Source organism: Numida meleagris, chromosome 1 (assembly GCF_002078875.1).
Source record: "Numida meleagris isolate 19003 breed g44 Domestic line chromosome 1, NumMel1.0, whole genome shotgun sequence".
Lineage (NCBI taxonomy): Eukaryota > Metazoa > Chordata > Aves > Galliformes > Numididae > Numida > Numida meleagris.
Genome location: NC_034409.1, coordinates 138,690,863 through 138,711,155, shown reverse-complemented (window position 1 = coordinate 138,711,155; position 20,293 = coordinate 138,690,863). Strand labels below are relative to the sequence as shown.

Genomic DNA, 20,293 nt, shown 5'->3' with positions numbered 1-20,293 from the left:
TCCCAAAAGTTTTTTGGAGTCAAATACATTGCAGTTACTCTGCTGTTGCTCTGCATTTCCATTTTGGAAAAAGAGTGTGAGAAAGTAACTCTATAAAACAAATTTATCTCAAGTGGATAGCATGTCTTGGGTATGTTCTAATTTGGCTTTTAAATTTCATCTGACATTGAGATTATTTAGGTCTTTAACGTAGTTATCTGCAAACTGACCTGTGTACATATGCTTGTCCTCCCAGCAACTGAAGTGAGGGATAATTCAAATTTTCCTTTATTTTCATATGCACATTTACATTTGTCTGAAGGTATGCAGAAGATTTATAAGCCAGAGCTTGAAGGTTGTTTGGCAGTATTGTATAGCATACATATAAACTATAGACATTTGTGCCAAAATCAGAAAATCTAAAGATGTGCCCGTGGTTCATCTTAGGAATAGGTCCAGATTTCCATCTGAACCAACAGATTCAGCTCAGATTTTTTATAAAAAAAAAAAACAACCTCCTCATCAAATGTAGAACTGTCTGTCTCTCCACTTTTTCACTGAAAACCTTGTTTTTTAAAATACAATACACAGTAAACATTTATACAGTCTGTGGACATACTAAAGAGAGTCATATAAATGTTGTCAGTCTTGAAATGTGTGGAGATTTCATGATGGGCTCTTCTGAGAAAGAATTTCAACCTATTTTGGGTAACACTGGCAAAGATATGAAAGTCTAACTGATTTTTTTGGTTTGCAGTACCTTGAAGCAGTATATCTAACATGCTAATTCTGCAGTATGTATGAAAGCACATCAACAGGTGCACAGGTAAGTAACTTTTTACTGTATATGGAGGAAAAGTTATTCAGTAGTGGTGGGTAATTCTGTACTGTTGACTCATCAGCAAGATATTTGAAATGTCACTCCATCTCATATTTTCCACAGAATTCAAAATTAGCATTCAAAACCTAAGGAGCAGATGATCAATTTTACAATTATGTAGTATAAACTTCTAAAAAGCTAATAAGAGCAATTAAAGTAATCAGTTGTCAGAATTTATAAATATTCATTTTCAAAAGGAAAAATAATGGGATTTAGTAGTAACAAATGCATTTTTTAAGTGTTTATGCTGGTAATCACTTGGCTTTTATTTTCTGACTCTTCTGCTGAGTGTGATCTTGTTCAACTTGTAGAAAAGGTATTTGGACAAAAGACCATTAAAGATTAAGTTATTTTTACCCATTAATATCTGTTATGAAATAACAGTAATATTTGAAACAAATAAATGACAAAAAATAAGCTATACCCACAGAGCTGTGGGTATCACTGATTTATTTATAACCAACTGATAAATAATAGAGTGGGGTTTTGTTTGCTTGTAGGCATTCTTAAGTAATTTGTGTTTTGAAGGCTTCTCTTGTTTCATACTAAGCATTTTTCTGGTGGAAACGTAGAATAGCTTCTGATTGTGAGAAAGGGGAAGACCTGATGTTTCAGCCTTTCTGCCTAATCTTTTATTTCTTGCTTATTTGTAGTGTTCTGTGCTACTCTACTGATCCAAATCCTCTTTGGTGGCAGCAGTATGGCATCCCATAAAAATATGACAGTGATTTAAGGAGAAGTATGCTGAAGAAAGGAGAGTTGAAACAATATGTTCATTAATGGTGGGAAAGCAAGAGGATATGCTGGGCATATAAACATAAACATTGAAGCAGGAAAATTGAGAAATTATGTCAGTCTTCTGTAGGAGGTTTTAAGTAATGGCATTTGGCACTGTAGTTTTCAGAACTTCAGAGGAAACGCAAAAAGAGAAAATTATCATATTTTGTCAAGGAGGGAAATTTAGACTTTGAATTAACAGTGAACTAAAGGAGGATAATAGGTGTGAATTGAAACTAATTGGTGTTTCAGATCATTGAGTTGCTTGAAAATAACATGTGTGGTGAGAACTGTAGAAGTTAAGTCTCTCTTAAATGCCTAATTAAGCGCAGCTTTGTTGGGCATGGGAGAAAAAAAAATGTTATGTCCCTGCTTTGTACTCAACTGACTGATTTAAATGGACGATCAGTCAAAAGATTTAGCTTCTCTGTGGTAAAGTTCTCTTTCTGATTAATCTGGTCAACTGGTCCAGGGGAGGGTGATGGTCTGAGGCATACAGGTGGGCACAGGTATAATCATAGCTGTTCAGGAAACACTGTATGAATCAGAGAAGCAGGTAGTTGGCACAACATTTTCAAGTGAATGATTAACCTGCATGCAGAAGTACTAGAGCCGAGTATCTAAATCTGCCCACATCCTGTGGTCTGATTTAAAGCACTCACGTATCTGAGTTAGGCTATGACAAGGACAGCAAAAGTGAGTTTTCCAGTGGAGAAGTATCTATTAAAAAGCATGGAAGAAATTCCCTTCTACTCCCTCAAAAAAGGAACAACCATTGGTTAAACTTATGTAAAATAAACTGGACAATTTGACATGTAAGCTCCTTTGCTTTCCAACAAACTATTGAGCTTGCTGGTTACAATCCAGTAGGAAAAAAAAAAAAAGTGGAGGATAAACACTCTCTATAGCAGGTGGAGGTAATGCCTTACTATATACAAATACTTTTTGTGTTGTGTAACCTGGGGACAATTTAGCAGACAATTTTGTACTTAGAAAAATCATGGTTTATACAGAAAAGGAGAACCAGGGATAATGAATTGTCTACATCTGAAAATACCACAGTAGATCTGAAACACATGTCCTACCACACTGTCTTATGAATTCAAAAGCAGAGGAAGGAAGAGAGATTATTAAATTTAATTTCACTCCCTCATATCACTTTAAAACAGATGTTTAAAAACAAAAACTTATCCCATCTTTCCAGTATTTATTCTCAAGTATTTTAGTATAAATATTTTGTCACTCAAGACCAAACATAAAAACAGTGGCCCTTATCATTATAACAAGAAAGAACTATTTTAATTCTGTGTATGCAAACCTCTGTTTATCTGTAAAAATAAAATAAAGAGGAAAAAAAATGGAAAAAGAGAAGTCTGCTGTGAGAAGTATGGTTTATATGTATGTGTGTGTATGTGCACATGTGTGGCTTGTTGGTTCCAGGGGAAGTTGATCCCTGAGGCTTCCCTTCCTCACCAGTTTTTTTTTCCCTCAATCTCACGCAATTAAGTGCTGATATTTTCATGGGAATATAGCTTAGCTGAATTGTGAGTTATACATTTAGGAAGTAGGGAGTCGTCTGATGCATTTTCTCAAGACTAAAGCATACAGTTCTGACTGTATTGTATTTCTGACCATATTATGTATTTCTGACACAGTTTAGGTGATTGAAAGTAGAAGGGAAACTTACTCAAGTTTTCAAGCTGCTGACATGTTATGAAAATGAATCAGTTCACATTCCTACAAACCATGAAAGCCAAAATTATGTGACTATTGAGGTAGAGCTTTGCAGTCCTATAGACTTGACTGGAGTACTAGACTCTGCATTGCAGTAGCAACTGCAGTTCTGTGTTTCCAACTTTGAGATGTAAAAGAAGAGAGCCAAGAAATAACCAGTTTCCCCTGCAGCATGTTCTGCAGAGTTCATCCAATTTCATAATTATCAGCAATAGCACTTTTTCTTCCAACTGATTTATAAATACCAACTAATTTATTCTAAGAATTGTCACAACAATCTGGATTTTATTCTCTCTAACTAAAAAATATCATTTAAGACAAGGAAACAGAGTCATAAATATTAATCAGAGTCCATTTCCTCTGTGAAGTCAATTTCAAAACGGGATTAGATCTGATCTAGGCTGTCCTTATTTCCAGTCTACATCTAGTCACTAGGCACCTGTTCACTTGTTCATTTTCTGTGAAACTGGTTTCTCTAGAACCTTGTTGCCAGAGGATAGGAAATAGAAAAAATGAAGAAGCTTTCCATTGTAAATTGAGCTGGTTTTGTATGTTTACTTCAGCTTTGTTCCCATCCCTTTAGGTTAATGTTTGCATTGTATCTATTCTTGGCAGACATATTTAAAGGAAATTAAAATTTATGGTTATCTTCTGAAGTGTAGTACATACAAGTGTTATCCAGAACTTTCCATTCAGGCAAGTGCAAAATAGGTATGTCATTTTTTTTTCTGTGTAGCATCACGGAAAAGAAAGATGAAGAGAATGAATGAGATGATGGAGACATACTCAGCCCAAGCCATTGATGCTAATCATAAGATCTGGCAAAGATGTCCTAGGTTATGTTCTCACTTCTCTGAGGAACTTGTATGCACTTGCCCTCTCCTGTGAGGGCATCACCTGCTTCAGTTTAGCTGTCACAGTTTAGCCTGCTGATTTGAGTCATGGAGAATACCCTCTTTGTCATCATGGTTGATGACAGTAGACATAGAATGAGGTCACATTCCTCAAAGATTTTACCCCCTGGCAGCAGATCAACCTAACCCTACTTGGTTGGTAAAATGTCATGGAAATATGATGCAATGTATGATGATGATATTGAAACTCAGCAGTTTTGCTTGGAATGTGGTTCTGACATCCCATGGAGAAGTTGTTTTTTTTTTCCTGCCCTGTGTATGTTGTGAATTAACTCTGTGAATCAAGTTTTAAACAAAAATAAGCATTTAAAAGCTTTTTTCTTTGTGAATAGTTTCCAAAATGAGACACTGCCTGGGTGCTTATCCACATGAACGTGATGGAATGTTTAGCAATCCAATTTCTATTTCGCTTTAATACTCCTTTAGTCATCACAAGAACTTTACCTTTTAAAAATTTGACATTTTGCTTAAATTCAAATATTAAATATTAGTGAGATTTTAATCTGAAGCAAAGTATAAGTAGTTCTACTTTAATTTTGTTCCAACCTTGTGTTCACCTTGCAACTATCAGAGAGAAGCCTGAAATATTATAACCTATAATTTTTGACAAGCTTATCTCTGAAGAACATTATATGAAGTCCAAAAATCTGACTTACTATTGTCCACAGAACAAAGAGTTATATCCATTCACTGGGGCAAGAGATGTAGGTGGCTATTAAATAGCAATGTTTCAAGGTTTTATAAAGCTGCTGTAAAAGATTCAAAGCAGCTAAAAAATTTAATGTTTATGGAATTTGTTCAGGATGTTAAAATGAAAGGTGCGATTAATCGATGGTCTGCTAATAAAAATTAGCAGTTTTCAACCATTCTTCATGAAAAATGAGATATTCTTTAATAATTGACTGAATACTCCAGCACCTGCCACCTCTGAGACATTGTAGGTTATTTTCAAAAGATGACCAGAATACAGAACCACTAAATATTTCATCTTAATGATAATGTATGCTGCAAAAGATTTGAACTTTATATTGAGCTTTGAATTGACTTTTGATAAAAGACATACTGGAATTTCTCCCTCTCTCTTTTTTTCCCCCATTAACTTTGTGCATGGAGCAGAGGTCAAAGCTAGCATTTAAATTGAGACTTTTTTGCTTGTGAAATGGGTATATTGTTGGTTTTATTTATTTTTACTGTTGTAGTTTTTAAAATTTGTCTGGATCAATTCCAACTAATTGCGTATGTTTTTAAAGAGATGAGATAAATGTCCAAAGTGTTGTGAAGTATGTCCCTACTCAACTGAAGTCAAATGTAGTTTTACCATCCCTAACACTTTGAAAGTTTTCTGCTGTATATAGCTGTGCACCCAGCTGTGTCATACCCATTTACATGTATGTATTAGATAGAGAATCTACATAACAAATCATTGACACTAGAGCAAATGTCTGTCATGATGACATGGTCTGTCGATCAAGACACTTAGAAATATATTTCCTAATTTTCATGACTGCCTACAACACAAAACCAAGTATTTCCTGCATGTCTAGAGTTGTTTCTTCTTTTCCTTGTTTTTTAAAGGTATCTCAGAAAAGTGGTTGTTAAGTTTAACAGGAGCAAGTCTCACCAAGTGCTCTTATAAAAGCATTTTTCAGTCACCGTCATATTGTCCAATTTTGCTTCTAAATATGAAACAGCAATTAATATATCAGCATTAAAAAAAGAAGGGGGGATCTAATCTTTAATCTTCAGGGCAGTAGTTATTTTTCTTGATATATTACTTTTGCCCCTTTATACTTACTACACTCTTTTTACTATACAATTTAAGACTTTACATTCTTGAAGGATGGGAAGCCATCCAGAGAGACCTAGGCAGGCTCATGTAGTGAGCCCAGGTGGACCTCATGAGGGTCAATAAATCCAAGTGCAAGGTTTTGCTCCTGGGTCCTGGTAACCCTCACTATCAGTACAAGCTGGGGGACATAAGGATGGAGCACAGCCCTGCCTAAAAGAACTTGGGGATAGTGGTGGATGGTAATCTGGACATGAGCCAGCAATGTGCCCTTGCAGCCCAGAAAGCCAACTGTATCCTGGGCTGCATCAAAAGAAGCGTGTCCAGAAGGGCAAGGGAGGTGATCCTTGCCCTCTGCTCTGCGCTGTTGAGACCTCACCTAGAGCACTGTTTTCGGGTGTGGAGTACTTAATACAGAAGAGATGTGGATGTGTTGGAATGCATAGAGAGGAGGACCACAAAAAAGATCCAATAGATGGAACACCTCCCCTACAAGGACAGGCTGAAAGAGCTGGAACTGTTCAGTCTGGAGAGGAGAAGGCTCCAGGGTGACCAGAGAGCAGCCTTTCAATATCTAAAGGGGAGCTGTAAGAAAGAATAAGAAAGATTCCTTAACAGGGTCTGCTGTGACAGAACAGTTTTCAAACTAAAACACAGGAGATTTAGACTGGACATAAGGGAAAAGGTTTTTTCACAGTAAGGGTGAAGCACTGGAACAGGTTGCCCAGAGATGTGGTTGATGCCCCATCCCTGGAGACATTTAAGGCCAAGTTGGATCAGGCCCTGGGCAACCTGATCTAGCTGTAGGTGTCCCTGCTTATTGCAGAGGAGTTGGACTAGATGACCTTTAAGGGTCCCTTCCTACTCAAATGATACTATGACTCCATGGCTTAAAAATACAGAGTGTTATACATATATATATATATATATTTCAGCTTATAAAATTAAAAAGAGAAAAAAACTCTTAATTTGTCTTGCAGTGTAGCAATAATAGCTTACCACTCACACAGTTCTTTCTTTTGGAAGATTTTCCAAAAAAAAATGACCATTATCTCTACTGTTTCTAAATATGAGAATCTGTATTAGGTCTTGTATTTTCCCTAAATTAAACAGTTAATTATTCTATTATTATTAATTATTCTAAAAAATAACTCTTCAGGCATTTATCCAGTGCCTATCCAGTCACTATCTAGTGACTAATTTATAGCTTAGCAGAATTTAAAAACTACACTCTTCTGTTATATCTGAGTGTCAATAATGGAAGATCTGTCGATGATTTTTTTCCTTCCTGAACTGGCTGTTTGAGATTTCCTCTTAAGATCAGTCCTGTTCAGAAAAGAGAAATGAGTTTAGAGTTTGAAAATAGGGGCACTCAAACTATTTGTATGCTCTGTTTTATATTAGCTTCTTTTCTGGAAACAAACTATTCTTTCTTTCTTCTGTTACTTGTATTGTTTTCACTGAATCATAGAATGGCTTAGGTTGGAGGGGACCTTAAAGACCATCTAGTTCAACACCCCCTGAGGTGGACAGAATTACTAAGCACAAGATCAAATTGCCCAGGATCCCATCCAACCTGTCCTTGAATGCCTCCAGAAATGGGGCATCCATAGCTTCTCTGGGCAGCCCATGCCAGTGCCTCACCACTCTCTGAGTGAAAAATTTCTTCCTAACATCTAGCCTAAATCTCCCCTCTTTAAGTTTAAAACCATTCCCTCTTGTTTTATCACTATCAGACTCTAAGTAGTTGATTCCCCCTCCTGCTTGTAAGCTTCTTCTCTTGTTTTGCAGCAACAAAATAGAGTGAGATGGTTCTTGTGCATTTTATACTTTAACTACTGAGTTGCGGGCTGTGGTGCCATCATTTGTACGTGTATAGCATTGTGCAAACAAGTGCATTTTCTGTGTTGGTCCCAAACACTGACATGAGTGTGAGGTGGTGAATTCCTGCTTTGCCTGGAGTTTATGGGAATGCGGAATGACAGTCCTGACTGATCTCTGAGCAATGGAAGCAGAGCATTTCTTGCTGTCACCAGCACAGTAGGGGCTCAGTACTTTTCCATATGTCTTAAAAGAAGTAATTTCTTAGCGCTTCTTTCTGTCTATACTATACACAATTGCAGAGCAAATTATGGTGTTGAAAAAATATTCATCACAGTGTACTAGTTGGGTATATGCATGTTGCATTCTAATTTCCTTAATAATTTTAATTAAATCTAATTATTATAAAGCATCCAAGAATGCACTGAAGGTTTACTTTACAGTTTTTTATTCATGTGTAAGCTGCAGGAAGGAGATTGAGGAGAAAAGCAGCACCAAACTTAAATTGAAAGCTTCACTAAATGAACAACTCCTGATCTTCCAAATATTCCTCAGATGTTCTATTATAACTGTTGACAGTAGTACCTTTGCTTTTCTTGAGGCCATTTTTGTATTTGAAAGTACAGCAATGACGCATAAAGTATTGGAATGAAAAGTAGAAGAAGAAAAAATAGTGACCTCTTTCAGCCATCTCACAAATCCATATTTGCTGTTGGATATACATAGCACTGCACAAAAGTCTCTCATGAGAACTTTGTGCAAGGAAATGCACCATGTCTGTCACTAAAAGAAAAAAGGAAACGTCATCACTCCAAGCGGTGTTGATTAAAACAATAAGGATTTCCTGGTGCCAGCAGTTGAAACAACCGTGTGGAAAGTAGCAAAGAGGTATTACTGTATTGTTGCAGCTTTCTCAGGAAAATTCCAAATAAACTGAAGGATTCTTGTCAATATTTACACAAGGAAACATGCTGCTGCCTGGTTCTGAGGCGCTTTGCATATATGCGCACACGCACTCTTGTCCCCAAGTGCAAAATTCTTGAGAAACTTTATTACAACTGAACAAAAAAAGACACACTCAGAGTTTGGTGCACTCTTTCTCATGCTAATATTTACAACATCGATCTCTTATTGTTGGTATTTGATCTACATTTCTCCCAGCTTGAGTCAATGGAAGGCACAGCTGCTGGAACCGTGTATTGTGTGGGCAGCATGCCTTTGTGTTCTGCAGCTGGGGAGTTCTCATGGCCACAATGGCAAGTCTGAGCACACTAAATTAGGAAAGATTATTGTTTCATTTATTGACTACACAGGTTTAAAACAGCAAGTATATCATTTGTTTCATGTTGTATTTGTTAGGGTCATATTCACCAAAAGCTGGGCACATGGTCACAAATACAGGGCAGCTGTACTTCCAGCTACCCCAGTAGGGAGAAAATTACAAACATTATTGAAATGAAATCGGGTGGTTGGTTGTTTTCATGAGGCACAGCCTCCCACCTGCCTTCTCCCATCCATCCGTTTGTGAAGACTTGCTGCAAGCTTCCCCTCATCTTTCTGCATCCCAGCTCCTTCCCAGTAAAGTGTTTATCCTACTGTATGATTTGTTATAAGCAAAGCTGGTTTCACAGTGGAAGACAAGCGAGTTCAATTTTTGAACTCAGTTCTCCAAATGTTTCTTTCATGGAATGGTCCACAGAAAAAGGAAGGCAGTAATTTTATCTGGAAGGAAATATCACATTGGAGTAACAAAAAAAGGAGGGGAGAAAAGAGAGAAAAATCTATTTAACACTTTAGGATATAATGATATTTGAATAATATATTTTTTCTGCCATTTATTCAGTTGCAAAGGAACTCAGTGAATAATAATAGCTGCTGTCAAAGATATTTATATTTAAGAAGGTCTTTATGTAAAATCATTTTTTTTTATCAGGAGTGATTTTTCTCCAGGAGAATTCTGCCATCTCCTAGCAACCGATATGGCTATCTTTTTTAACAGACACTGCAGTAACAATGGGCGCCTAACCTTTATATGGAGGCATTTGCACATGTACAATCAGATCACTTATGAATTCAAACCCAGTTGTTAGGGTGCTCTGAGGGAGACATTGGTTACCACTTGATCTACTATGCATTTCATCTACCCAAGATTTTTTTAATGGCAACCATTTTAATTGTAGCTGAGTATTTCCTAATGAACTTCCAGCTAGATCTGCAAAGGACCCACAACTTGACTTCCCCTGTGTTCTCCCCCAGGAAATGAATAGAATCATTTAGCTGTTTAGGTCTTATTTCCTTCTTTTTCTTTTTGATTGTGTCACTCCACTTGCAAAGCAGTACTATCCCTTAAACTTGCTAGCTCAGGGCTTCTTTAGATTTATAATTGTAAACAGTAGAGCACAAAGGCCCATATCTGCAAGAGGATAATTACATTTTTGAGGTTCATAACTAAATTATGTACCTCTCACTAAGGGTAGGCACTTTCACTTTCTCCGCTTGGCCATTTAGGTATTGTGAACCACGTAGATTCAGAAGACTTCCGCAGGGGGAAAATCTGACTAACTGGGGCATGCTCAGGCCTGTTTCCATGATTCAGACTTGCATGCCTAGAGACCTCCTGAGGATCATGAGCACACGTACCACCAGCAATGAGCTCTCTGAAATAAAAGAGAGCAACTGTGCAAAAAAAAACCCCACCGGTGTGGTATCCCAGGACTTGTGTGCTATGTAGCTTCCAGGAGCTCAGCTCCCCAGGATGTCTCAGCAATAGCCCAAAGGCTGTTCTGAAACAAGTTTCAGTAAGGGGCCCTCCACATTTCTGCTTTATAAGTAACTTAATAAATGTGTTTGTTTATCTACAACTTTTGGATCACATTTTAGACATCTCCCTATAACTTTATATGTTTCTTCACAGTTAGCTTTTATCAAGTAGGTTAGATGCTAGAGCAGTAGTGCCTTGAGGCTATGACACTACAGAGAGGTTTTTGACCCAGCATTTCTTTTAAATTACATTTTAACTTTATATTTTTTTTTACTGAAATTTTTTATTTGTGTCAATCATAATAGAAATGTTTGATTTGTGAGAGACAAAAAGAGAAAACTGCAAAATCTTGATGTAAGAGGTTAATAGCAACCAGCATTCTCTGAGAGTCTGATGCATGTCATTAGAGTACTTAACCACAAATCTCAAATTTTGTCCTACTAAGAGAATTCATTAATATTAGATGAATTCTATTCACTACACAAGTTACTGAATTATAAAACCAGTGAATAATTTGCAGTGGATAATTTACTTCAAAAGTGAGATTGAGAAATTTAGCCTCTTTTTCTGTTTGCAGAGAATCAGTGATGACAGGCCTGTTTTGTAGGGCATAAGATTGGAAAGGGTGTCCAGGATGGTGGAGAGCAGCTAGGACCTTTTGGGTACAACTCTCTTCTATTGCTGTCAACTACATTGCATAATTCCTTTCAGAAATGCATCAAGTTCTATATTAAAAATAATTAAGCTGCTATCTTGCTTCTCTGGCAATTAGAAACCCTCTTCAAATTTTCCAGCGCAATCTTACACAAGACTTTTTTTTTTTTAAATCAGTCTTGGATGAACTTTTATTTTTCAGCTTTACTAGCTTTTCTTCTTCTCCAGTGTATACTCTTTTCTCAGCATCTGGTTTGCTAAATTAAGCAAGCCTCATCTAAATCTCCCTTCTATTCCCTGGACCATCCCTCTTTTATATATATATATATATTTGTACAGATTTCTTTCTTTTATTATTGTTTGACTTAATTCAGCTCTTTCTTTCTAACTTCATGAAAAGTTTGTAAGCATTAAATAGCCAACATTTAGTTATTTAGTGTTGACTGGTCTCAAGTTTTTTTTATTCACAGTCTTTCTTTAAATATTTTTTTTTTTTGCAGCTTACCTAGCATCTATTGATATTACAGTATTCAGTAGGCTGAATCAAACTCATAATAAGAGGATGGAAAATGTCACATTGTTTTCTCTTTTGAAGGTTACATTCAGAATTATTTGCAGTATTACCAGACAAATGAAATTAGATCATTTTAGAACCATTTAAAGATTTTTTTCTGAATCACACATGCCTTGCCTAGGGTTATTACACAAGAAATCATCCCATTTTATTAGAAATTTATGATGGTAGTGATTCAAAAATATTTACAATCTCTCTTTCCATGTCTAGCCTGTTCTATGTCTATTAAACTTTCCTTTCAATCATTCTGTATGGTCCTCTTGTTTCCTGCAATGAAATTGCTAGATGGCAATGGCTGGATGAGTTATTACTGAGTGATTTCAGTGATATTTCTTTTTTGCTTACAAAGTTAGCTTCTTTCCCTTGTTACTTGTGTGCACAGTTAGACTCTAATTAGCTTTTTCCTATTCAGACATCCCAAATGTCTGTACTTGATTTCAACTTGAGTGAGTGAAGCACGCTGCAATAAATGAGAGAAGAGCTGCAAAGAAGAAATATGATTTCTAGTGGGGATCATTGGTAGATCACAAACCAAGGTATGTATCTGGCATAAAAGGTCACAAGGGCAGAACGTTTTGGTGCTGAGCTGTAAACATGAAGTAATGACCTAACTAAGAGAGAAGGTGAGAACAGAGAGCAGTTGTGCAACACTTCTTGGATCTCTGACTTGTTACTGATGTTGTCCTTGCACTTTCTCTAGATGTTTGCTGTACTTGCTTTCTGAACCAAGTTAGATTTTGTGGATTCTATCAAGAAGGCAAAGGTGAGAAGATAATTAGGTCAATTTTTCCTTTGTAATACAACAAACAAAGTACCACATATAACCAGTGATCAAGAAAGCTTTTGATTAAGTAAAGGTGTAATTTGAAGAAAAGTATTTTTGCCATTAAATGCCAAAGGTTAGTTTCTGCAGGTGGGAAAATGGTTCCCTTTTCCCTGGTGAAAGCAGAGACGGAGCCGATCCTTTTCCTGTCTTGGGAAACGTTGCTGCACTGGAGCTTGCTTTCATTATTGGCCGATGTACTGAGAGCTCCCCCTCCTGTTCCATCTTCCTTTTAAGTGCGTGCATATCTCATCTCAAATTCACAGATTTCTGATGTCATCCATTTTTTTCTGAAGTACGATGTATCAGTATAGAGAACACTTTTCAGCGCTGGTTAAGGATGTTTCCACAAGTTTAAGGCTAAATTAAGAGAATGGGGAGAAGGGGTTTCTTCCCAGGACTTTCACATGCTGCCAGAGTTTTCACATATTTAACTTTGGGAGTATGGAATTTATCATCCTTCTTAGTTTTCTACCTGTTAGAAGAGGCCAATGAAAATGTTGGGAATTTTATTTTTAACATTTCACGTATAGATTCAAATTAGAAAAAAAAAAAAGTAAAGTAAAATTGTTTCTTGGACAGCCAGATTTAAGGAATATCACCTGTTCAGATTCAAGGAGAGACACCATGGAACTCCAAGGAAAAGTAATCAGAATGTCACATTAGTGGCTCATTACCTGGGGGCAAGAGGAGCTGAAGACAGGTGTAGAGGACCAACCTGTGACTTTGAGGGAGAAGAATATCAAAAGGGGTTGGATCCACACTGTAGAAGATTTTCATTTGTTACCATATCCTTAGTATAGAAAGAGAATGCAACTTAGATGATGACATAAAATAACAAATTTTCATGAGGCTGCTATTAGCATCGTATAGGCTTCTAATTCAGAAAGTAGAGAATCTTGGATGATGGTGTACATCCTTTGTGATGTCTTCATTTCTCTAGATTACTTGATAGCTAATGAACAACTTCAAGGACCCTCAAAGGTTGCTAACAGAGAAGAATTCATAGCAATCAAATCATTTTTTTCCTCCAAGCAAAAGAGGATAGAGAACAGAAGATTCTGGAAATAACCTGCTGGTAAAGTTAAATGATCAAAGAAACAGATGCTTGCTTTTGTGGATCATTGTTCACTTGTGTGTGAAAAGTGGGTTGCATAGTTTGAATGTCAATAGATGGAAAATGAGGATTAAATATCTGCCTGTAGTAGATATATGTAACATTCACATTACTTATGCTATCATAAGAATTTACAAAAATTCAAAGTGTTTTATCCAGTGGAGAAGAATATTACATCTCTTTGTGAGAGACAAAAAGAAACAGATCACAAAATGAAAAGCAGTGACTACTGAGGTACCAGCACTTATGGCAGTTACATTTTATTTATATAGACAGAATAAAGCTCCAACCATGAGTTAATGCAACATTTAGAAATTGTCCTTTAAAAAAAAGTTAGGTTGTTATCGAAAAATATTCTCCGCCATTTGATATGACATTTCAACATTTCTCTGTTCTTGCCTTTTGTATTTCACTTTCTTGCATCCTTTTACCTTTTCCTTTTATTCAGAAAGCTCCCTATTCTGCTTTTCACTGCTTTCCCCTACATCCTCCCTCCAAGTTTGTCTTCTGAATCAAATACTTCTATTCTGTTTTCTCACAGTAAACACATTTGTCCAAAGAAAGTGGATATATAAAACAGAGGCAGAAGGGAAGGTTTGAAAGTCACAAAATCTTCCTTTTGTGTAAGGTATTGGAGAAAATACATGAGAACAAATTTACAAGAAATGTAACTAGGTTTAATGATATTTTGGACTGTCTTATGTTTTATTTTTCAAGGGTTCTTGCAATTCTTTTTCCACTGATGAATTTCTTCTGGAAAACTACTCAATTAGTTTCTCATTTTTAGTTAAGAAGTTAGATTTTTCATGATTTTTTTTTCTCAGTGTACTTAAGTGAAAGACAAGTAAATTAGAAGAAATTTGTTCCTTATGTTTGAGAACTTTAGACATACGTAGACATATTTTAAAGAAACTTGTATGAACAAGAAGACATTCCATTTGAAAGATGGTCTTCCCTAATCTTGTTTGTCTTTATGAATTCATGTAGAACAAGGGAGGATTCGAGAAGCTTTCTTTCTCTCACTCTTCCTTCCTTCCTACTTTTTCTTCCTTTTCCTTTTCCTTTTCCTTTTCCTTTTCCTTTTCCTTTTCCTTTTCCTTTTCCTTTTCCTTTTCCTTTTCCTTTTTTTCTCTCTTTCCTTCTTCCTTTCTTCCTTCCTTCCTTTCTTCCTTTCTTCCTTCCTTCCTTTCTTCCTTCCTTCCTTCCTTCCTTCCTTCCTTTCTTCCTTTTTCTTTCTTTCTTTCTATCTCTCTTTCCCTCTTTCTCTAGCTCTGCTTTTCCATTTAACTCTCCTTTGCTGTCTTTTGTAACCTTGCAAGAGATAGATGCAAGTCTTGAAAAGTTCTGGGAACCAGTGGATGACGCATCTCTTGAAAAGTGCTGGGAACCAGTGGTTTGCAAAACATAGTTCTGGTGACATGAGAACTCAGCAAGTCACAGTTTGAAAGCTGAGACTGGATGCCTGGGAAAGAAACACTGATGTCTGAAAGGAAACAGGGCCTCAGGAAGGATACAGTGAGTCTGGGACTTGCAGAACTCATTGTCTCTAGAACTGCAGTTGCTGAGACATTTCAATGCTTTAAAACAGTGCTTTTGTTTTGTCTGCAGAAAGGAAGATTACTCTTTTAGCTTAAGGTTTCTTACATTAGGCTCTATGCTCCATGCTATTTAGTGATTCCTTCATTTCTATGAAGTTAAAGAAGACCTGAAGATGCCAGTGCGTCCCAGGTGATGGAGGTCTTAAAGATCCAGACTCTTAAAAGTGAATGTGTCTGTTTTAAAAAAACTTTACTTAAGGATAATTTCACAAGTGAACTGCATAGAAAAAGGGTGTTTGTGTCCTTTGTACTGCCTTGTTTTTGGGTTTGTTTCCCAGAGGAAATGCTGCTATTCTCTTTCTGTTACATGGTTCACTTCTACTTACAGCTCCAGCTTACTGTCAAGCACAGCGGACTCATATATTAAAAGGAGTGTTTTTGGAACCCACTGCTGTAAAACTGCTCAACAACCCATGCCATTCATTCAGCAGGGACAGGAGAATGAGTCTACTTCATTACTGTTGTGTTTACCATATGCAGAGGAGTTACGGATAAATAACAGCAGCAGCCAGTGAAGCATCTGTATTTGGCTGGCCACACTAATGGACAAAAAGGAGGATTTTCTTCCTAATTCTTCATTAACAGAAGCAATTATGTGTTTCTTTGCTGATTACAGATAACTCAGGGCAGAAAACTGTGAGAAGAAGGTAAGAGACTGCATGAAACAGATGGAGAAATGTACTGGAAGGGAGGAAAGGGAAAGAGTGAGGTCATTGCCCTAGAGATTAAAGAATAGTTCAAGACTTCTTCCTATCAGAGAGGAATATGGCAGAGGAATAGTTTTAGAGGTTGCTTTTCATCTGTTTTTTTGTTTGTTTGTTTGTTTGTTTGTTTGCTTGTTTGAGTACGTAACAGTCAATAGTATGGGGTAGAGAATAGGAAATAAACACACAGAACACATGTGATGTAACAGTGACAATTTTTTTTGTGTTGTTTTTTTTAAGGCAAATGACTAGAAATGTTCACCTTGACAGTGCTGATCCTGATTCATGGCTTCTGACTGCTGGTTATTGGTAGAAATTCTGGTATGATGGACCAGCCACAGCTGTGTTTCAGAGGGTATGGTAGCAGTACAAACTGACTTAACAATTTCTTTATCAATAGTGTCACTTAGTTTGTAAAAATGTAATATTTATAATATGGACTTGCATTAATTTTACAAGAAAGATTTTATTTTCCAAAAGTGCATTTAGTTATTTTAAAAACATTTGAAGCCACTTTCAGCAATCTGAAGCCTATAGAGATTAGCAGAACAATCTCAATATGTTACTCAGACTGAATCTCTTTATATTTGAGAGTAATGAATGGCAGTATTAAGATAGTTCTGTTAATATTTGACTACTGTCTCTGTTGCTTTACCATAATTATTCTTCTTGTGACATGTTGCTGTAAACCTGGGGAGACATGTATATTATTGTAAAAATTTAAACACTTTAGAATCTCTAAATTAAGCAGATAAATAGAAAATGTTAAGCACTTCTTGTGTATTCCATTTTCTGTTCTCAGTGCATTTCCCAGTGAAAGAAAAAAAATTGAACAGCTTTATTAATATATTTCATGGCATTCCTGTGTTATGGGAACAATACATTCTCAAGCGCTCCATGCATCTGAAATTTGTCTCGATGTGGCCCATTTATTTTAATTTGGGTCTGTCAGTAGAAAAAAAGAAGTAATTAAACTTGTGACTAGCATGGAGAAACGTTTTGCGTTCTAACACTGTAGCTCGATACCCAGTAGTTTCTTTATATTTCTTCCAGTTGTCAGATCAAAGTCTCTCAAGTACTATAACTCAGCCATGCTTTGATTAATTACTTCACACAATGAATTTGCAAATTATATTTCTGAAGTGATTTATGTACTTTTTAACTTCAATCAACCCTCTCTCCTCCCTGCTTTTTTTTTTTCTTCCTCTCTACTCCGATCTCTATTCTGATGTTATTTTATGCTTAACAAATCCGTATAAACAGAGCAAAGTCTTACCTGAACAGTGCAACTGAGCAGAACTATAGAGATCACTTAAACTGCCGTCACCCACCAGCAGTCCTCGTCAGGTCATGAGGCTCGCTGCTTTGTGCAAATACATGAAGTCCCTCCCTAAAAATTCCCAGCTACATGGGTTTTGTTTCAGATAGAGCTACTGGAATAGTTGAGCTAAGGCAACATTTAAGGTGCGTGTTCTAACCAAATATTTGATTACCGTAGTTAGACATTGGTAAATGGTATTTGGGGAAGTAATAACTTGTCTGCAGCAGCAGTGTGCTTGTCTGGGCAAAGTTTAGTATTTATATTTGTGGTTTCATTGGACAGTTTCACATGACATACTGTTATTCATCTTTCATCCATTTGCACTGCATAGTGGTATCTAATCTCTGTTTGGAGGTATTGTGTTCATAAATATCCATGCCATCCATACAATGTGATCTGACATGCCTCTGAAAGAGTGTTAAGATTTTTCTTCTCTCACTACCCCTAGGTGATCTCCTTAGCTCTGAAACAAGGCATACATTCACAACCTTTAGAAGTAATTTTGATCTAAGTGCTGCTTTGTTTCTAATTAAGGGGTTAACTGGACAAGGATATGGATGCGGAAATGATGATCTCGAGAGGACCCTTCCAACCCCTGCAATTCTGTGACATGGTGTAGAGGTGAAAGACCTATACTGGGGTTCTGTTTACACACGTGTGACTGGAGTACTGTCCCAAATGCTCTCATTCCTTCTCACAGCTTCAATTTAACTGTTTTGCCCAACCATATACGAAACTGCACAGAATGCATCTTCACTGCTAAATGGGCTGAGATCTTGAACTATGAATTCACCCCCTGCCTTCCTTTTAAAGTACACTAACAGGTCTCTGTGAGACAAAACCGAGCAATGATTTTGGGGAATTGTTCATTCTGAAGGCCCCTCAAGACAGGAAAAATAGATTCCAGTGAAATTTGGTAAATTTGGCTCTTTAACACTTGCAGTAAGCTTTGCACTCTGGAATATTCCATACACTTTCATGCCATGTCCTAGGACACATGACAGCTTTCTTAGTATGTGATATATAACTTCTGTGCTGGTGGATTAAAGCATTGATCTCACAATGTTTTAAACACTCTGAACTAGGAAAAAACTCACAAAAATATACATTGAAAACCACCGAGATGGGGCAGCAAGGGTACCCATAACAAATGCCATGCATGGTGGATGAAGCCAGTCTGCTCTAGATAAGGACAGCCAAGGCATGGATATGAAGGCATTCTACAGCACGTAGCCCAGAGGTGAACGATCATTCCCTGAGACAGCCATTTAGATATAACACCTTTGGATCATGCTGTCTGTCTCAAGTCATGTCTCCAATAACAGCTAGTAATGGAGGCGTGAAGTAATGAGTACGCATTTTAATAAAATGTAGAGTGATACTTCTATATCTTCCTGTCCTAGCTTGATCATGCTTTCTGTCTTCAGTTTTAAAAAGCTTAATTAGTTCTACACCTGATCCTGGACATTGGTAAACACAAGTCTATTTCTATTCGCCAGGAAACATTTCTCAGATAAATTTTCCTGGTCTCTCTGAAACTCTGTATTATCCCAACATTTGGTAAGACTTTCAGCAGACTGAAACCCTTTGTGATTCCTGTGCAAAATAGTTTCCTATCACATTCACTCTTTTGCAGCTGAACTGCTAATTTCACCTAAATAGCAAACTTGGAGTTATCTTAATTAATATGAACAATACTTGTATATGAATACACTTTATGCACTGCTTAACGTGGTCACTAGAACCAGGGGCTCTGTGGTTTCTTTAAGTCTTGATATTGCCTCATTTAATAGTGTTCATGGCACTTGTCAAATATTACTTTGATGTTAAAATGGGCACAGCCTGTGTGCAGCTGTATGATGTCATTATAAGCTGGGACGTTGCCTCCACGTTTTAAAAAAGCAAACCCAGATGACTTAGACTGAATGCCCATGACACTAAAAATGAATCTACATGTGCAGTATGTTTTCGCATGACTCTCGATAAAGATACAAAAAATATGGATCAAAATCACAAATTTGTTTCCTATTGCTAGGCTCCAAATCAACAAATGTCTGCAAAGCTGAGTGCCAACTTTGCATGAAATAATACTGAGTCATGGGAGGGATCCTAATTATGTGCATAGGTTAATTTTTACAGCAGGTGCAGTATAAGATCCTCTTTTTATGAAAGGAAAATTAGTGACTCCATTGCTTCGTCTAGACATGAGAAACCAGCGGACCTGCCATAGCAGCAGTGTATTGTAGAACTCTTACTGTTAGGATATCAATGTCTCTTGCGTATTGAAGCAGGAAATTCAAGTGGAATGTTCTTCAGCCACGTAACAAATGTATCAAAAGACTACTATTATTGTAGAATAAATCAAAATAAATAATACACTCCTGGAAGGACCTTACATTTCTTAAAGTAAGATTCATTCATCTTGTGTTTGTTTTTCACCATGTTTATATGTATCTGTGGTGATCTTTGTAAAGGATCTGCAGGGATACGTGAAATGTACTTCCTTATAAATAAAAATGAATAAGTTCAAAAGTAATTATTTCTTTGTACCTGTTATTTCCTCCATGTGTATGAATTCAGATACTCCTCTATTGCTTGTTAAATATTGTCAAATCTACCTAAACATATTTTGTTTTTCCACTTTATACCTTATTACTCAGTCTAGTCTGGTAGACATTTTGCAATATTTTATAGTCTAGGATTTCATGTAATATACATATGTTGTTCACCCTTTTCTGTTTACATGCTGTTTTTCTTTCTTTCTTTCTTTCTTTCTTTCTTTCTTTCTTTCTTTCTTTCTTTCTTTCTTTCTTTCTTTCTTTCTTTCTTTCTTTCTTTCTTTCTTTCTTT

The 20,293-nt window shown here is 36.6% G+C and overlaps 2 long non-coding RNA genes across 2 annotated transcripts in view; one reads left to right on the top strand and one right to left on the bottom strand.

The window, feature by feature from the left end:
• Positions 1-17,405, top strand: part of LOC110407687 — a 47,497-nt gene extending 30,092 nt beyond the window's left edge. The window contains exons 4-6 of the long non-coding RNA XR_002443991.1: positions 737-805; positions 12,293-12,416; positions 15,747-17,405. This is a non-coding gene — a long non-coding RNA (uncharacterized LOC110407687). The remainder of the gene's footprint in view (positions 1-736; positions 806-12,292; positions 12,417-15,746) is intronic.
• The window catches only part of LOC110407695, a 45,866-nt gene extending 28,378 nt beyond the window's left edge, over positions 1-17,488 (bottom strand). The window contains exon 1 of the long non-coding RNA XR_002443993.1: positions 17,399-17,488. This is a non-coding gene — a long non-coding RNA (uncharacterized LOC110407695). The remainder of the gene's footprint in view (positions 1-17,398) is intronic.